Below are 20,273 nucleotides of genomic sequence, written 5' to 3'. Positions count from 1 at the left end.
GTTCTTGTCAAAAGTCTAGCAGCCGCATTTTGTACCAACTGTAATCTTTTAATGCTAGACATAGGGAGACCCGGAAATAATACGTTACAGTAATCGAGACGAGACGTAACGAACGCATGGATAATGATCTCAGCGTCGCGAGTGGACAAAATGGAACGAATTTTAGCGATATTACGGAGATGAAAGAAGGCCATTTTAGTAACACTCTTAATGTGTGACTCAAACGAGAGATTTGGGTCGAAAATAATACCCAGATTCTTTACCGAGTCGGCTTGTGTAATTGTTTGGTTGTCAAATGTTAAGGTGGTATTATTAAATAGATGTCGGTGTTGAGCAGGACCGAAAATCAGCATTTCCGTTTTCTTAGCGATGAGTTGCAAAAAGTTAGTGGACATCCATTGTTTAATTTCATTAAGACACGCCTCCAGCTGACTACAATCCGGTGTGTTGGTCAGCTTTAGGGGCATGTAGAGTTGGGTGTCATCAGCATAACAGTGAAAGCTAACACCGTATTTGCGTATGATGTCACCTAGCAGCAGCATGTAAATGCTAAAGAGTGCAGGGCCAAGAACCGAACCCTGGGGGACTCCGCACGTTACCTTAACATAGTCCGATGTCACATATATATATATATATATATATATATATATATATATATATATATATATATATATATATATATATATATATATATATATATATATATATATATATATGGGAACATTTTGCATAGTGATCTAAACATTATTTTCCAGTCCCATATAGTTGTTAATTAACAAATTTAAATATATATACAGTATATATATATATATATATGTATATATATATATATATATATATATATATATATATATATATATATATATATATATATATATATATATATATATATATATATATATATATATATATATATATATAGATATATATACATATATATATACAAATATACACTACCGTTCAAAGTTTGGGGTCACCCAAACAATTTTGTGGAATAGCCTTAATTTCTAAGAACAAGAATAGACAAGTCGAGTTTCAGATGAAAGTTCTCTTTTTCTGGCCATTTTGAGCGTTTAATTGACCCCACAAATGTGATGCTCCAGAAACTCAATCTGCTCAAAGGAAGGTCAGTTTTGTAGCTTCTGTAACGAGCTAAACTGTTTTTAGATGTGTGAACATGATTGCACAAGGGTTTTCTAATCATCAATTAGCCTTCTGAGCCAATGAGCAAACACATTGTACCATTAGAACACTGGAGTGATAGTTGCTGGAAATAGGCCTCTATACACCTATGTACATATTGCACCAAAAACCAGACATTTGCAGCTAGAATAGTCATTTACCACATTAGCAATGTATAGAGTGTATTTCTTTAAAGTTAAGACTAGTTTAAAGTTATCTTCATTGAAAAGTACAGTGCTTTTCCTTCAAAAATAAGCACATTTCAATGTGACCCCAAACTTTTGAACGGTAGTATATATATATATATATATATATATATATATATATATATATATATATATATATATATATATATATTTATCAGTGTTTCCCATAAACTGCCAAGATACCTGTGGCGATGGGGGCGTGGCTATGGGCGTGGATGTGGGCGTGGTCACCATGACATCATCGATTAATTTGCATAATTTACTACAATGATATGATTTTTCTCTAAAAAGGCTCAAAAATGTATACTTACTAATTAATAATAACAGTTTTGTTTTAAACGTCCATCGATCCATCCATCCATCCATTTTACAATATAATTACAACACTTTATGTACATATTTATATACAGATTTGAACAATAAGTAATTCACTGAAATATATTTATTAATTGTGGTTCTTACAAAAAATATATCTTATAAAATATAAAAGCTAAAATTTCTCTTAAAGCTCTGCCCCTTAAATTAGTGCATACTAAATTGTTTAACTTTAGCCTACTACTACAACCATATTATTTACCAGCAACATAAAGTGAAACAGAGGCAGAGGTGTCCTGCCACAGTCAGTAACAAATAAACAGAAAACAGTAGTGGTCAAATACAAATAAGGCAACAAGAGAAGTATACTACACTTCTCTTTTGTAAAGTAAATCTGAACAGCCTATATGGGCATCTACATCAACTGTATGATTTGCCTGAGAAGCTGGACAGGACAAAAAAAAAACAAAAAAAAAACAATAATAAAAAAAATTAAAATAAAAATCTATTTGTGGCGTACGTAATTCTTTCGTGGCGGGCCGCCACAAATAAATGAATGTGTGGGAAACACTGTATATATATATATATATATATATATATATATATATATATATATATATATATATATATATATATATATATATATATATATATATATATATATATATATATATATATATATATCAGTGGCGTGCAGTCACTAGAGGCAGGGCAGGCGAGGCCTCACCTGCCATCATGGAAAGAAAAAAAATGTAAAAAGAAAAAAAAATTCATTAAATTGTTATATGTATCCAGTGATTATACTAAAGTTATTTTCCATTTAACTTCACCAGTTTTAGATTATTTTTATTTTTATTTTCACATTTGCCGTTCAAATACTGAGAAGAGACGGTGCGGTGATCAGCAGCCAGTTGAGGCACGTCACTGATTTTTGCCTCAACATGGATTGTGCACAATGACTCGGCTAACTGCTGAGCTGCTGTGCAGTGAGACTGTATTGCTATATGAATTATATCAGCTAACTAAACTATGGCACAGTTTAATTAGCTGAGGTATATAACGTACAGTGTATTTTGTCAAAAACTGTATGTGTGTAACGTATTTCTTGTGCTGAGCATTCATAAATCTGCTGCAAAAGACGTACTGGTTGAGGCTCGCAGTAATCCGGCAGAAGAAAGAAAAAAAGAAAAAAAAAAAGTTTGCAGCGGTGGATGTCCAGCAAGAATGGTAAGACCATAATAATGTTTTTTTTATTAAATGTGCTTTTTTGTGTGCTACAGTTTTGTAAAGAATGCTGGTATGAGCTTTTAAACATAACCCGTTAACTGCTGCCAATCACATGGTGAATAAGATACTATTTAGGGTTCATATGTTTGTAAATCTGACTGTGATGATGCAGTGCCTCACCAGACATTAACCTCACCGCATGCCACTGATATATATATATATATATATATATATATATATATATATATATATATATATATATATATATATATATATATATATATATATATATATACATATTCCTATTTGGAGCAAACTAAAATGAAGAAAAAAATATATCATAAACGCGTATAAATTAAAAAAATAGGAAGGTATGAATATATAAATAATATAAGATACAATGTGAGTCCTCGTCTACAGAAAAAATACACGGCATGTCATTTTAGTTTACTTTAAATTGGTTGTACTACCCTTTGGTTATCTTACAACCACATGGGACTAGAAAACATTTATTTTTTAAATAAAATAATAAAGAATAATATCTATGAAATAAAATAAAAATCACAAAAACAAACGATTAAAGGTTAATTAAATTAATAATATATGCAAAAAAAATTTAAGATAAAAATAGTGTACAATAATCAGAAAATCAACCAAAAAATATTACCAAAGAATTTTGATGCTATTTTATCTAAAAAATAAAAACAAAAGAAAAACAAGTAAAGTAGTGTTCTGGGGCATTACAGTGTTATTGGCAAACTCAAGCCTGAAGGTTTCCATGTGGTAATTGTGTTTTTTATAACACCTTTTTCATTGAATTATATTTTCAATTATTATTTTCTCAATGATAATCACTATGGCGATACATTCAAATACCTATTAGCATTTTCATATTTCATTGCTCATTATTAAACAGATTTTTCTGCGCTAATTGCCTCGGGGGGAATTACAGTACATGGTCCCACATACTAATACACGATAATGTAGTCATACTGTAGTGTGTAGGAGCCCACTCTACAAAGTACAAAGTCCATCACAAGGTGACGTAACGAGTGCGATTAGGGCCTAACACCTGGAAAAGGTAGGGGGTTGGGGGATCTGTCAGGGCATGAGGGCGCCCCCTGTGGTAAAAAGGACAACGCAGATCGGAGTTCGGCCCACTCAATTATTCTAATCCTTGGTTGTGTCTGCGTGACCTTTGCAGGGATGATTGTTTCTCATTTAGGAGTGTAAGGCGTGATCTTCCCACCCGTTTGATCCCGCTCACCTGACCTTTGTAAATTGCCTGTTCAGCATATCGCAGCTCGACCCTGGTGTCTCGCACACGCAGCCTATTAATACACACCGGCCTCGGAAGTATTTAGGCACTTTGGAACACACACACACGCACGGCACCCTTTTGAAAGTTGTTTCTGATACAAGGAACCTCGATTTACCATATTATTTTCTAGAATATGGTTTGTACATTGAAAAGTTTGTATAGTAAGGCATGGTACCCATAAGAAGCTACGTAAACATGAATAATTGTTTCTAGCCTCGACAAAATACCCTTTTTTAGCACACTTTAAAGACACTATAATGTAAACTTACATATCAAAGCAATATAACAAAAGAATAATGGCTCAACAATCTTTTTTATCCAAACAACACAACAAAAACACAACAAGCTTTAATGTCAACACACAGATACACACGACAAAAGCCTCATTGGTGCTTTCCAAAATAAACAAATGTGAATTTGTGGCAAGCATTAGCACAAACTAGTAGAGAGAGGCGATCCTTCATCGGCCTGTGTCTCGGTAGTGCCTTCTGCTTCGCTGTGGCATCTTTTTTCCAGAAAAGTCCGGTCTCATTACACTTAAAGACTTGCTGTGGAACAAATCCTCCTTTGCCGGTGAAATCCTTCAACTGAAGGTGCCACAAGCCGAAGGCTAAATAACTGAAACGCTAATTAGCTGAAACGTGAGCTCAAAGCGGTTGTCTAGCAACCCAAAGCTATACAGCGAGACTGTGAGAGTTTGGAGACATTTCAAGTGTTTCTGATCAAATAAAGTGATCTTTAAGACATACTGACACAGGTAAGGTACCACAATTGTGGAAATAAACAAGTTAGAAATGCTACAAGCAGTCAACGCTAACAACGCTAAATCAGCAATGTCTGCACCTTTGCCGGACTGTCCTCTTTACAAATAGTCATTTTAAGTCCACAACAAATCCCTCCTTCTTTCCTGGCTGGTTTGCTGGCTTTTTTGAACGCATATTGAGGAACAAAATAGACAAAGCTTGTTGAATGGCGAGAAAAGAAACAGGCTGAAGCACTTCAATAATGGCGACCGAGTAATGCAAACAAGATGTAACGTAGGGAGCCCCGCCTCACTGTGCACTGAGCCACTGTACAGTAAAACCAGTGGAACAGTGTATTTAATTGTGATGGGACCGGACTTTTTTGAGGAAAAAGCCTCCAAATCAAAACATTGGAACTATTTAACTGGCCTCAACGAAATTGACAAGATCTTGGGTTTGGGGGAACCTGCTTGTGAATCCCTTAGGGGTGATGGACTTATGGGCAGCGCTTGAAGAGCTGCAGCCTACTACCGTGGCTCCTACTCCCTCCCTTCTGTTGCAAGTCTCAAGATGGATGTTGTAATATTTGTGCTTTGCTATGGAGGGTTTTTCCCAATCCAGACTGGGCCCCCTTAGGAGCCCAGTTTAGATTGTATTTTTTTACTCATCCTTCCCCAGCGTTGACCTTTTTCCCCATCTTTGATGGGGCATTGTGGCAACCCGTCAGCGTTCCTGTTCTGTAACCCTGTACACTGTTTGTTTGTCTAATCTTGAACTGTTTGTGCTGAAAACAAAGTTTTGTTGTACTTGTGCAATGACAATAAAGACCTTCCTACCTACCACAGCGGACCTTTATTACAGCGAAGGAGAAAGCACTACCAGGACACAGACCGATGAAGGATCGCCTCATACTGCTAGTTTGTGATAACGCTAGTGATGACTACATGAATCCACTGCTCGTTTATCACTCCGAAACTCCCAGAGTGTTCAACAATTCCTCAAATATTCGCAGACACAAGGTAAAATGATTGTCCTTGTTTTGTTTTTCACTGTAGCAACATGGTGGTTAATATTTTCGAGCGCACCAACAAGACTTTCGTGTGTATGTGTGTGTATATTGTTTATATATATACACTACCGTTCAAAAGTTTGGGGTCACCCAAACTATTTTGTGGAATAGCCTTAATTTCTAAGAACAAGAATAGACTGTCGAGTTTCAGATGAAAGTTCTCTTTTTCTGGCCATTTTGAGCGTTTAATTGACCCCACAAATGTGATGCTCCAGAAACTCAATCTGCTCAAAGGAAGGTCAGTTGTGTAGCTTCTGTAACGAGCTAAACTGTTTTCAGATGTGTGAACATGATTGCACAAGGGTTTTCTAATCATCAATTAGCCTTCTGAGCCAATGAGCAAACACATTGTACCATTAGAACACTGGAGTGATAGTTGCTGGAAATGGGCCTCTATACACCTACGTACATATTGCACCAAAAACCAGACATTTGCAGCTAGAATAGTCATTTACCACATTAGCAATGTATAGAGTGTATTTCTTTATAGTTAAGACTAGTTTAAAGTTATCTTCATTGAAAAGTACAGTGCTTTTCCTTCAAAAATAAGGACATTTCAATGTGACCCCAAACTTTTGAACGGTAATGTATATATATATATATATATATATATATATATATATATACATATATATATATATATATATATATATATATATATATATATATATATATACTGTATATACTGTATATATATATATATATATATATATATATATATATATATATATATATATATATACACACACACACACACATATATATATATATATACATATTCATACACACGCACACATATACACACACATTTACATATACACACATTCCTATACACGTTTACACACACTTACCACCTACACCCACACACACACACACATTTACAAACACACAGGCTCGTATATAAATATATATACACAACTATAAATTTACACATTGATACACCTACAGTATATATACACATGCATATAAATATACACATATTTACACACACATTTATATATATATACACATATATATACGTACTGTATATATACACAAATATTTATATACACCAATTTATATACATATACAGTATACATATATACAAATACATATATACACACATACACATACAGTACATATATACACACATACATACATACACACATATATATATATATATATATAAATATGTATATATATATATATATATATATATATATATATATATATATATATATATATATATATATATATATATATATATATATATATATATATATATATATATACATACATACATACATGCACACATATATATATATATATATATATATATATATATATATATATATATACAGGTATATAGTATATATACAGTATATACATACATATATATGTACATATATATATATATATAAATATATATATATATACAGTATATACATACATATATATGTATGTATATATATATATATATATATATATATATATATATATATATATATATATATATATATATATATATATATATATATATATATATATATATATATATATATATATATACAGTATATACATACATATATATACATATATACATATATATATATATATATATATATATATAAATACATACATACAACACACGTATATATATATATATATATATATATATATATATATATATATATATATATATATATATATATATATATATATATATATATATATATATATATATATATATATATATATATATATATATCAGTGGCGTGCAGTCACTAGAGGCAGGGGAGGCACGGCCTTACCTGCCATCATGGAAAGAAAAAAAAAGTAAAAAGAAAAAAAAATAATTAAATTGTTATATGTATCCAGTGATTATACTAAAGTTATTTTCCATTTAACTTCACCAGTTTTAGATTATTTTTATTTTTATTTTCACATTTGCCGTTCAAATACTGAGAAGAGACGGTGAGGTGACGTCACTGCGTTGTGCCTCAACATGGATTGCGGACTCGGCTAACTGCTGGCCTGCTGTGCAGTGAGACCGTATTGCTATATGAATTATATTATACATTTCCATAGTTTAGTTAGCTGAGGTATATAATGTACAGTGTATTTTGTCAACAACTGTATGTGTGTAACGTATTTCTTGTGCTGAGCGATCATAAAACTGGAGGCTCGTCTCATAACCCCGCCTCCTGGTGCCAAGCATCTCCGCCGCAGAATGCACCGCCCGACGGGAGTGCCACACCAACCAAAGCCCACACCCAAACCCTCCACGTGCAAGACCGAATCCACCCAAAAAAAGTCACTTAACAAGAAGCCAAAAAGTGCAAAAACAACAATGCTCGCGCGGCGCGCCGGAGGAGCCGTGAACAGGGACACAACATTAGGTACACCTGCAGACTGCAACGCGGATTTCATATTTCATTCATTCACAACTCTTCCAACACGAACACCACTGCTCACGCACTTATAAGTAAAGGTAAGACCATAATAACGTTTTTTTTATTAAATGTGCTTTTTTGTGTGCTACAGTTTGTAAGTGTAAAGTTAAAGAACCAGTGATTGTCACACACACACTAGGTGTGGTGAAATGTGTCCTCTGCATTTGACCCATCCCCTTGTTCACCCCCTGGGAGGTGAGGGGAGCAGTGGGGAGCAGTGGGCAGCAGCGGCGGCGTGCCTGGGAATAATTTTTGGTGATTTAACCCCCAATTCCAACCCTTGATGCTGAGTGCCAAGCAGGGAAGAATGCTGGTATGAGCTTTTAAACATAACCCGTTAACTGCTGCCAATCAAATGGTGAATAAGATACTCTTTAGGGTTCATATGTTTGTAAATCTGACTGTGATGAAGTCAGTGCCTCATCTGACATGAACCTCACCGCACGCCACTGATATATATATGTATACATATATATATATATATATATATATATATATATATATATATATATATATATATATATATATATATATATATATATATATATATATATATATATATATATATATATATATATACCGTATTTCCTTGAATAGCCGCAGGGGCGTTAATTAATTTAAAACCTCCTGTCACTCCTGCGTTTACCGGAAACCGGCGGGATGGCCGTGCATGCGGTAATTATTTTAAAACCTCTTCTCACTCCGGCGTTTACCAAAAGGAATCCATAAAATTTAGGCGTGCGCTTTGAGTGTGATGTAAGCATACCATCATGAAAAGCACATTTAATTAACAAAAACGTTATTATGGTCTTACCTGTACTTATAAATGGAGTCCATTTGCAGCTCCTTCTGACCAAAAGCATCGATAACTTGTTTATAGAAGTCTTCCTTATTTTCTTTCTTCAGTTTTAAAAGTCTCTGTTTCGATGGAGATATTCCTTTAATTATTACCTCCTGCTTCGATTGAAAGTCCAGTTTAGAAAACTGTTTTATTTTAGATACCTGTATGTGATCCTCCATGTTAGAAGTTCAGGCAGAGGGAAAAAATAAATCTCTTGCTGCGTGTGTTCACTTCTTCTGCAGTACAGGAAGTCGCAAGAAGGATCACTAGCGCGGCAGCGCCCTCTACCACCAGGAGGCGGGAGTGATTTAATGACTTATACAGTATTTCACACACGCAGCTACGGTATATTAATAAAACATAGCTGCTTACTGTTCTCTTTAGCATACTGTACCGGTATTCAATAGCTTGAACCTTAAATCCTACTGAAAAGCTCTTTATCTTTTTTCCTTTGTGCGATTGTAAACTACTGAAATCAGCTTCCTCCATTTTGAAAAGGAGGACAGATGCGTCACTCGTGACGTAACAAATTTGACCCGGTGGAAGTTCTAGCCATATGCTAAATATTTTTGCGAAACGAGTTTGACCCGGCGAAAATTATAGACATGCGATAATAAAATTAATATTTTGCGAAACGAATTTGATCCAGCTTCAATAATAAACCGGCGATAAGGCCAAGCATGCGTTAATTATTTTGAGAAACGAGTTTGACCCGGCAGTAATTCTAGACGTGCGAATACTATATTCCCTGCGCCAATTCAAGGAAATACGGTATACTGTATATATATATATATATATATATATATATATATCCATCCATCCATCCATTTTCTACCGCTTGTCCCGTTCGGGGTCGCGGGGGTGCTGGAGCCTATCTCAGCTGCTTCGGGCGGAAGGCGGGGTACACCAGAGGTGGGACCAAGTCATTGCTTTGCAAGTCACAAGTAAGTCTCAAGTCTTTGCCCTCAAGTCTCGAGTCAAGTCCCGAGTCAAGACAAGCAAGTCCCGAGTCAAGTCCACAGTCAAGACTGGAAAGTCTCAAGTCAAGTCCCAAGTCCTGCATTTTGAGTTTCGAGTCCTTTCAAGTCCTTTTAACCACAGATTAATATTTTTACACAGATTGTGTATGCTTTTAAAACGCTGTATTCATTTATTAAAACAAGTGCATTTGAAATTGCAGGGGAAAAAAAGTGCTGACATTGCAATTCATAATAGCACTATTAACCAGTAATTTTAATAGTTTAAACCATTTTAAACATTTAACTCATTCCTTTACAGAATAAACACATTTGAAAAAACAAGTGCAACTGTACTTATTTGTACAAAAGTGTTAACATTGTATTTCCATGGCATATTGCATTGTAACTAGTTCCACAGCAGTTTCTATTCTGTTCTTACCTTATCTCATTGATCTCATCTCATACTGTATGTGTGTTTATGTGTGCGTACACATGAAAAACATAAGAAATACATGAACATAACAATGAACAGAGTTGTACTTTTTAGATGTCAGGCCCCTATGCAATATGTACACATATTGTTAATATAGTATACATTTTAACTGACCTTTATTTGACTATGTTTGTCATTTTGTAAGTGGCTAAAATATGCGGTGCTGCTGACCACCGTCTAACGTTACGTTACTGTGTGTGATACATTGACTAACGTAACGTTAAGTATAGGTACCTCATGCAACCCTGCTTAAAAAAATCACTTCACAAAAAGTATGAATAAGGTAGCGAACTGCAGTGGACGCAACATATTGCCGTGTTTGCAATGACGTTATAACCATAGACATCTTATAAGTAGACGCAGCATTGGCTGCTGTGACGCGAGCAATTTGGCCGCCATCTTGAAGTGGTGATGAGGAGCCGGCGAGCAGCCTAAACTGACAGTTGACAGGTAGAAAACAAAGATGTTGTTCAGCGTTTTCCTACTCAAATGAGCGGACTGTTGAAGATAGGAATCGGGGGATTACTTTTCACGAGTAAGATTTAACATTAACATACTATTGGTTGTATTTTATGAAAATAATATTACCACAGAGTTGAGAAGGAGCAAAGATCTTCAATATTTTTATGTGAAAATCACAAATAAATCTTCTGGGGGACGATGACGCCCCTACAGGGGTTTGGTTTACAAACTTTCAGCCCCACCTAAAACAAAATTCACCAACCGCCACTGATTATGATGCATTCTCATTTTAGGCAAAATATAAGACAATACTTTCTTAACAGTATAATTGTAACCAGGAATACGTCTTCAAGTAACAATATTCAAATACTAACATTGTTGGGTAAGACAGCATTTGCTTTTATTCTGAATCCAGTGAAACAGATTGGTGGTTTTAGCTGATATAAAGACTTTCAGGTGTTTATATATGTTGAAGTATTTGGCAGAAGCTTTTATCCAAAGCGACATACATAAAAAATACATATAAAACAATCACTGTAAACATGATCATTTAAGGGAAGAATGTAATACAAAATATCAATACAAAGTGTCAAGACAGAATAAACTCTCTGCTGCTGCAGCAACAGAGATACAGTCTATAAGATATATAGATATCTAATGTATTCATACATTGTTTATGTAGGATATACGCATGTATATATAACCCAATCATATTGTTTCTTCAATTTAAAAATAGCTGACCGTTTTTTTCCCCTTTCTCTGGGATTATATTCCCAGTTTTGATCTGGGACGTCTGGTCACTTATAGCATATAAGAATATTCTATTACTGTTAAGCAAACTATGAATAATAAAACATGTGTCCGTTATCATAGCTACACGTATGACAAAAAAGCGTGTGAAAATCTGTGGTATTCAGTGAGGTAAAATGAATTAAATGGGCTGACAGTTCATTGCTCCTGCCAAATGAATTGCACTGAGTGGAGCGGATCACCACTCCAAGATGGCGGCCCCGCGTCTCGTCTGCGCCAGTAGGCAGTAGCGCTCGATGCTGCGTACCTTTAGAAGATGTCTGTGGTTATGACGTTAGCAGTGAGTTTACAGCCTCACTGATTTAACTACACAGCAAATAAAAGTCATGTTACTTAGCCAATAAACGTTATCTTACATTCAAAACTTACCCTTCTTTGTGCAACTTCAAATGTCGAACAAAGTTGGAAGTTGTTGCGTCTCCGTCTGTAATATTCGAAATGCGTGATTTGCATACGGCATTTCGTTTTTTGTTGACCAAGTCGTAGTTTTTATACTCGAACGAAACCAACTTTGGCATCACTTTTTCTCACTGCCGCGTTGTTTGACAACTCTTGTTCGGTGGTTGTCCTGCAATTTGATTGGATGAATGCTGTGGGATGAAAACAACGTAGATCTAATTTGATTGGCTGTTGTACTGAGAGCACACACGCTGACACACACAACACGCTGATAGACAGACACGTAGAAAATGAAAGATACGGAGCGCTCCCAAATAACTTTTTAAGCTTTGGGTTTTGGGGAAAGTAGCAAGTCATGTCAAGTCAAAAGGCTCAAATCCAAGTGAAGTCACAAGTCATTGATGTTAAAGTCTAAGTCGAGTTGCAAGTCTCTTTACATTTTGTCAAGTCAAGTCTAAAGTCATCAAATTCATGACTCGAGTCTGACTCGAGTCCAAGTCATGTGACTCGAGTCCACACCTCTGGTGTACACCCTGGACAAAACCCCACCTCATCGCAGGGCCAACACAGATAGACAGACAACATTCACACTCACATTCACACACTAGGGCCAATTTAGTGTTGCCAATCAACCTATCCCGAGGTGCATTTTTTTGGAGGCGGGAGGAAGCCGGAGTACCCGGAGGGAACCCACACAGTCACGGGGAGAACATGCAAACTCCACACAGAAAGATCCCAAGCCCAGGATCGAACCCAGGACCTTCGTATTGTGAGGTACATGCACTAACCCCTGTTCCACCATGCTGCTCATATATATAAATAAAATGGATGTATATATATATATATATATATATGTATATATACAGTATATGTATATAAATATGTATATGCATATAAATATTTATATATATATATATATATATATATATATATATATATATATATATATATATATATATATATATATATATATATATATGAACAAAAGAATGTACGGCTGAGTACTGAGGATACACACATATATATATATATATATATATATATATATATATATATATATATATATATATATACGTAAATATATGTATATATATATATATATATATATATATATATATATATATATATATATATATATATATATATATATATATATATATATATATATATACACACACATATGTAGACATATACTTTTACATTATAATAGTTTTTATAATTCCTTATAATGTCCTCAATGTGTGCATTTTCTTACTAGAATACAGACTTTTTCGAGGCTAGTTTACATGGATTCTTAGAGGGAACTCGCGATACAGATTTCTCTATTAACGAGTATTGTCAAGTTGGTATATGGAGGTTCCACTGTACAGTGGTAATCATCCAAACAAAATCGAATGATTTACAATACTAATTCTGAATCAATATGTTTCGTGGTCGCCCTGGACAGACTGATACACGCGCCTTGTGGTGCTTTCAAAAAGCATGGAGAGAAAGGAAAAGGGGGAAAAAGCACATAATATAATTGTCCATTGTGCACAGCACCTTTTGCAGGCTTGCTTTTAATGAGGGCCAGAGCTGAATGGCAGCGAGGTGATTTTCCATCAGGCTGATGAGAGCAGAATTAAACGCCCTCAGCTTGGTGTCTGCAGCACCATTACACAAGGAAAGAGGTCTAAATTCATTTGGCCTGGCCACCATTTTCTAATTAACAAGTCAACGCCACACAGGGAGACCCGGCCTTGTGAGGATTCGACAGAAATGTCACAAAGATTGGTCAAATTCATCTTTAATCACATCCCCAACCCCCTTCCCTACACTTTCGGACCCGACTATTCTTTGCCGCTGGTCTTTCTCCCAGAACTTCTCCTGGCCCCGTGTTTTCCGCCCGCAGCGTCCCGCCGCTCCCCAAAGCTGTGGGCTTACCAGGGACATTTCCTCGGATTAAAAAAATGATTTCATTAGCCTCCTCTGGTGTCAGGTTTCATTCCAAGGATTAAATTCTGCAGATTTGAGTCCGAGGCTATTCTCCAGCATCTCATTAATATCCAATAGCGTAGGAGATGTAATTTGGAAAAGCCTGTCTTTATGATTACTAAGCAAATGTATGCTTTGCCATTTAAAAGCATAAATTGGGCCGAGAAGAGTCTGTTTATATCCCCAGAATCCCCAAAGTCTGCAAAGTATGAGCGGCAACTTTTGCCTTCCATTCATAACCAAGGAGACATAACTTTTTATCATAAATTATATCAACTGTGTTGGACGCTTCTTTACACCATGACAGCACTTTGGAGCATTTAAAAGCGAGTTTTCACTTTTGTGAATATTATTTTTAGGTGTGTGAATCTTTGGGCACCTCACGATTCGAGACGGTTCTGATATGGTCACAATTTTCTATAGATATAATCAATAAAATAAAAATATTCCGGCGGTGACGATTCGATTCAGTCCGCAATTGGGGTCAAAATAAATTGGGTGATCAATCTGCGTTGATTAATGTGATCGCTGTCTGTGATTAATCATGCTAACATGCTAACACGTTGACGAGCGTCTGTGTTAGTATTATTAACTTACAACGGCATTCTTTTTGTATTGTTTCAGTTTCACAAATTCCTCAGTAAATTCACCAAAACATCACCGTGGAGTTATTGAGTCTGTTTAGCTGATTGGAGAGGTAGCTTGCGCAGCTAGTGGGTCCATGACGACAACTTCTGTTTTGTTTTAATCAGTCGTGTTACAGACACCATTTGGAAACAATTAAGGTATGTAAATAAACATTTACAAAATCTTTCTGTTTAAATAACTCATTTCACAATGTCTATATTCAGACTTTCTTATAAATATAATCAATAAAATAAAAATATTCCTGCGGTGACTATTCGATTCGGAATCAATTATGATTTGTAAATAAACATTTACAAATTATTTCTGTGTAAATAACTCATTTCACAACGTATATATATATATATATGCGGCCTATATTCCGGTGCGGCTTATACATGGAAAAACGTTTTTTTCTGAAATGTTATGGCCTTGGCTTATATCGCTCTATAGTCAGAAAATAGTAGAAATTGCTATGAATACAATATATTCACAATTTCCTATAGATAGAATCAATAAAATAAAATAATTCCTGCGGTGACAATTCGATTCAGAATCACTTAAAGTATGTAAATAAACATTTACAAAATATTTATGTGTAAATAACTCATTTCACAACGTATATATGTGCGGCCATATATGGAAAAAAGTTTTTTTATTCTAAAATTTAGTGGGCACTGCTTATATATCGGTGCGCCCTACAGTCCAGAAAATAATGGAAATTGCTATGAATACAATATATTCACCATTTCCTGTAGATATAATCAATAAAATAAAAATATTCCTGCAGTGACGATTCGATTCAGAATCGATTCAAACCCATTTTAGCAATGTATTATTTGTCATAATAATTATAATACAACTTTTTCCAAACAGGTTACAGGTTAGAAAAGCTCCTTTTTGCCCCCAAAAATATATTTTTAAACCAGATTTTTATATATAATAAAAAAATAAGATAGAATCCAAAATGGAACGCTGGTCACGTCTCCAAATATCACTTTAGGGTTGGGTGAACATAGTAAAAATGAGTATACTGCCAGCAGTTAATTATATACTGAAAATGATGCCTGTCCTAATTAATAAAAGTTGGTTTAAGAAAATACATACAATGATATCACATTTTATATGGTGTGGAAAGAAGGCCAGATGCTCATACTTAAGATTGTCTTGTACACAAGATAAAGGAGGACTACAATTACCAAGGTTCTTACATTATTATACTGTATCTCCTTCGGTTGTGAACAAGCAAGCCACTTATTCCATTCTTCTGCAGATAAGGACTGGATCAACATGGAAAAAAATATGTTAATGAATTTGGACCTTGATGTGGGGAGTTTATATTATATTTAAAAAAATACCTAATGAATTGAGGCAGAGCCCAATAGAAGCCACCTTTAACATTCTAAAACTGTGTCAGAAAATACTTGGAATCAACCCAATGACATCTGTAAATCAACGGCTTTGGTACAACCTAATATCATAATTAATACAAATGTGGTTAAATGGACAACATGGAAAGACAGAGGTATTACTAAACCTCATCATACTATTAATAAAAACTCTTTTAAACCGTTCAATGATTTATTTGATCAATATAATGTACCCAGAAATCATTTTTTAAATTGTATCTCTTTAAAACACGCTGTAAATAAATGCATATCCTCTGAAAGTATGTATTTAAATAGCCATGAACTGGAAGATGCACTTTTTAATCAAGATACAATTAAGAAATTAATTAAACTATTTTATGGAATAATAAATGAACACCATACTAGAAATGCAAATGATGCATGTGTTCGAAAATGGATGATCGACTTAATGTCATGATCCGTGGTCCGGATCATGTTTTCATTATGTTCTGTTAGTTTAACTCCATAATTCCTGTTTTTTTGTGCACTCTTGTTTGTTTTGGTTGCCATGGTTGCGTATGATTTTCACCTGCCGCTGGTGTTCGGGACGCTCACCTGGCTCTAATCAAGAGACACTATTTAAACCTGCCTTTGCCAGTCAGTCGGCCTGGTGTCATTGTTCGGTTCATGTCTGATTCCAAGTTTATGCCAAGTGTTTGCTTCATGCCTTGTATACGTAAGTTTTTGTTTGTTCATGCCACAGCTAGTAAGTTTTCCTTGTTATAGTTTATGCTAAGTGTTAGTTTAGCTCCAAGTGCGATCAGCGCGTTGTGCCTTCGCCTTGTTTTCCGTTTTTTGTAGTACTTTGAGTTTTGAGAAGATTAATAAATATGTTCCTACCTGCAAACCTTGTCCGGAATAGTCCGTTTACATCCCGGGAGAACAAATCTCGCAGTAAGCTGCAAAAACCCCACCGTGACACTTAAACATTTTAGATGAAAGAGACATATCATGGAATGGTATTTGGAAAAATGCCAATAAGCCCTTTAGAAGCATTAAAGATAAGCTGACTCAATTTAAGATCTTGAATATATTGTATTTTACATCTTCTCAGCTGTTTAAAATCGAAATAGTAGATCGCAAGTTATGTATGAAGTGTCGGGCAGCCGAGGCAACTCTTGTTCATTTATTGTGTGAATGTCAGAGAATAAAAGAGTTATGGTTGAAAACAACAAAAGAAGCAATTACATTCCTTAATATAAACATCCCAATGATACTGCAAACTTGTATTCTTGGGGATCTCCATCAATTTAGTAACGTGTCATCAAAGAGTAAAAATGCATTTCTTTCAATATGCATAATAACAAAAAGGGTAATATTAAAAAAATGGATAGATGTTGATAGTCCAACTAATACTGCCTCGTATACACAAGCTATGGAGATGATATCAGTAGAAAAAAATGCATTTAGTTTAGATATTAATGAGTCATATATTGGAATATGGGATCCATTATTTAAATTTGTTTTAATTATTAAATGAACCAAAAATATGACTTATTTTATCTTTATGAAAATATTGGACACAGTGTGTTGTCAAACTTAGGAGATCAATCAATCAATCAATCAATGTTTATTTATATAGCCCTAAATCACTAGTGTCTCAAAGGGCTGTACAAGCCACAACGACATCCTCGGTGTCGAGTGGGTCTGATATAATATTGTGAAAGTCCAACACATCAGCGAAAGTCCAGTCCATGGTGGGGCCAGCGGGAACCATCCCGAGTGGAGACGGGTCAGCAGCGTAGAGATGTCCCCATCTGATGGACAGGCTAGCGGTCCACCCCGGAGCAGAGTAGAAAAGAAAAGAAAAGAAACGGCAGATCAACTGGTCTAAAAAGGGAGTCTATTTAAAGGCTAGAGTATACAAATGAGTTTTAAGATGAGACTTAAATGCTTCTACTGAGGTAGCATCTCTAACTTTTACCGGGAGGGCATTCCATAGTATTGGAGCCCGAATAGAAAACGCTCTATAGCCCGCAGACTTTTTTTGGGCTCTGGGAATCACTAATAAGCCGGAGTTCTTTGAACGCAGATTTCTTGCCGGGACATATGGTACAATACAATCGTCAAGATAGGCAGGAGCTTGACCGTGTAGTATTTTATACGTAAGTAGTAAAACCTTAAAGTCGCATCTTAGGTGCACAGGAAGCCAGTGCAAGTGAGCCAGTATAGGCGTAATATGATCAAACTTTCTTGTTTTTGTCAAAAGTCTAGCAGCCGCATTTTGTACCATCTGTAATCTTTTAATGCTAGACATAGGGAGGCCCGAAAATAATACGTTACAGTAATCGAGACGAGATGTAACGAACGCATGGATAATGATCTCAGCATCGCTTGTGGACAAAATGGAACGAATTTTAGCGATATTACGGAGATGAAAGAAGGCCGTTTTAGTAACACTCTTAATGTGTGACTCAAACGAGAGAGTTGGGTCGAAGATAATACCCAGATTCTTTACCGAGTCGCCTTGTTTAATTGTTTGGTTGTCAAATGTTAAGGTGGTATTATTAAATAGATGTTGGTGTTGAGCAGGACCGATAATCAGCATTTCCGTTTTCTTAGCGTTGAGTTGCAAAAAGTTAGCGGACATCCATTGTTTAATTTCATTAAGACACGCCTCCAGCTGACTACAATCCGGCGTGTTGGTCAGCTTTAGGGGCATGTAGAGTTGGGTGTCATCAGCATAACAGTGAAAGCTAACACCGTATTTGCGTATAATGTCACCTAGCGGCAGCATGTAAATACTAAAGAGTGCAGGGCCAAGAACTGAACCCTGGGGAACTCCGCACGTTACCTTAACATAGTCCGAGGTCACATTGTTATGGGAGACGCACTGCATCCTGTCAGTAAGATAAGAGTTGAACCAAGACAAGGCTAAGTCTGACATCCCAATACGCGTTTTGATACGCTCTAATAAAATATTATGATCAACAGTATCGAAAGCGGCGCTAAGATCAAGAAGCAGCAACATAGATGAAGCATCAGAATCCATCGTCAGCAATAGATCATTAGTCATTTTTGCGAGGGCTGTCTCTGTAGAGTGATTTGCCCTGAAACCGGATTGAAAAGGTTCACAGAGATTGTTAGTCACTAAGTGTTCATTTAGCTGCTGTGCGACAATTTTTTCGAGAATTTTCGAGATAAACGGTAGGTGGGACACCGGCCGGTAGTTCACCATGAGGTCAGGATCGAGGTTAGGTCTTTTGAGTAGAGGATGAATAACCGCTTTTTTGAATGCTAGAGGAACAGTACCAGAGGAAAGTGATAGGTTTATAATATTTAACACTGATGGACCTAATAAAACAAAAAGCTCCTTGATAAGTTTCCCAGGAATTGGGTCAAGTAAACATGTTGTTTGTTTTGTCCCATTTACACATTTTAACAATTCCTCCAATGTTATTTCATCAAAGAGAGAGAAACTATTTTGGAGGGCAATGTCCGTCGTATATACAGTCATATTTGTGTTAATAGAACCCAGTTGTGGCTGGGATGCATTGTCTTTAATCTCTTTTCTGATGAGTTCAATTTTCTTATTAAAGAAATTCATAAAGTCATCTGCTGAGTGGGTGGAGCTACTGGGAGGAGTCCCTTGTTGGGTTAGCGATGCTACTGTACTAAACAAAAATTTAGGATCATTTTTGTTGAGGTGGATGAGATTTGAGTAATATTTAGCTTTAGCTGAGGTAAGCATGCGTTTATAAGTTATTAAACTATCACTCCATGCTTGATGGAAAACCTCAAGTTTAGTCGTACGCCATTTGCGTTCCAGCTTTCTACATGATAATTTCTGGGCTTTAGTTTCTTCTG

Source organism: Entelurus aequoreus, linkage group LG01, assembly GCF_033978785.1.
Source record: "Entelurus aequoreus isolate RoL-2023_Sb linkage group LG01, RoL_Eaeq_v1.1, whole genome shotgun sequence".
Lineage (NCBI taxonomy): Eukaryota > Metazoa > Chordata > Actinopteri > Syngnathiformes > Syngnathidae > Entelurus > Entelurus aequoreus.
This window is presented reverse-complemented; position numbering follows the sequence as displayed.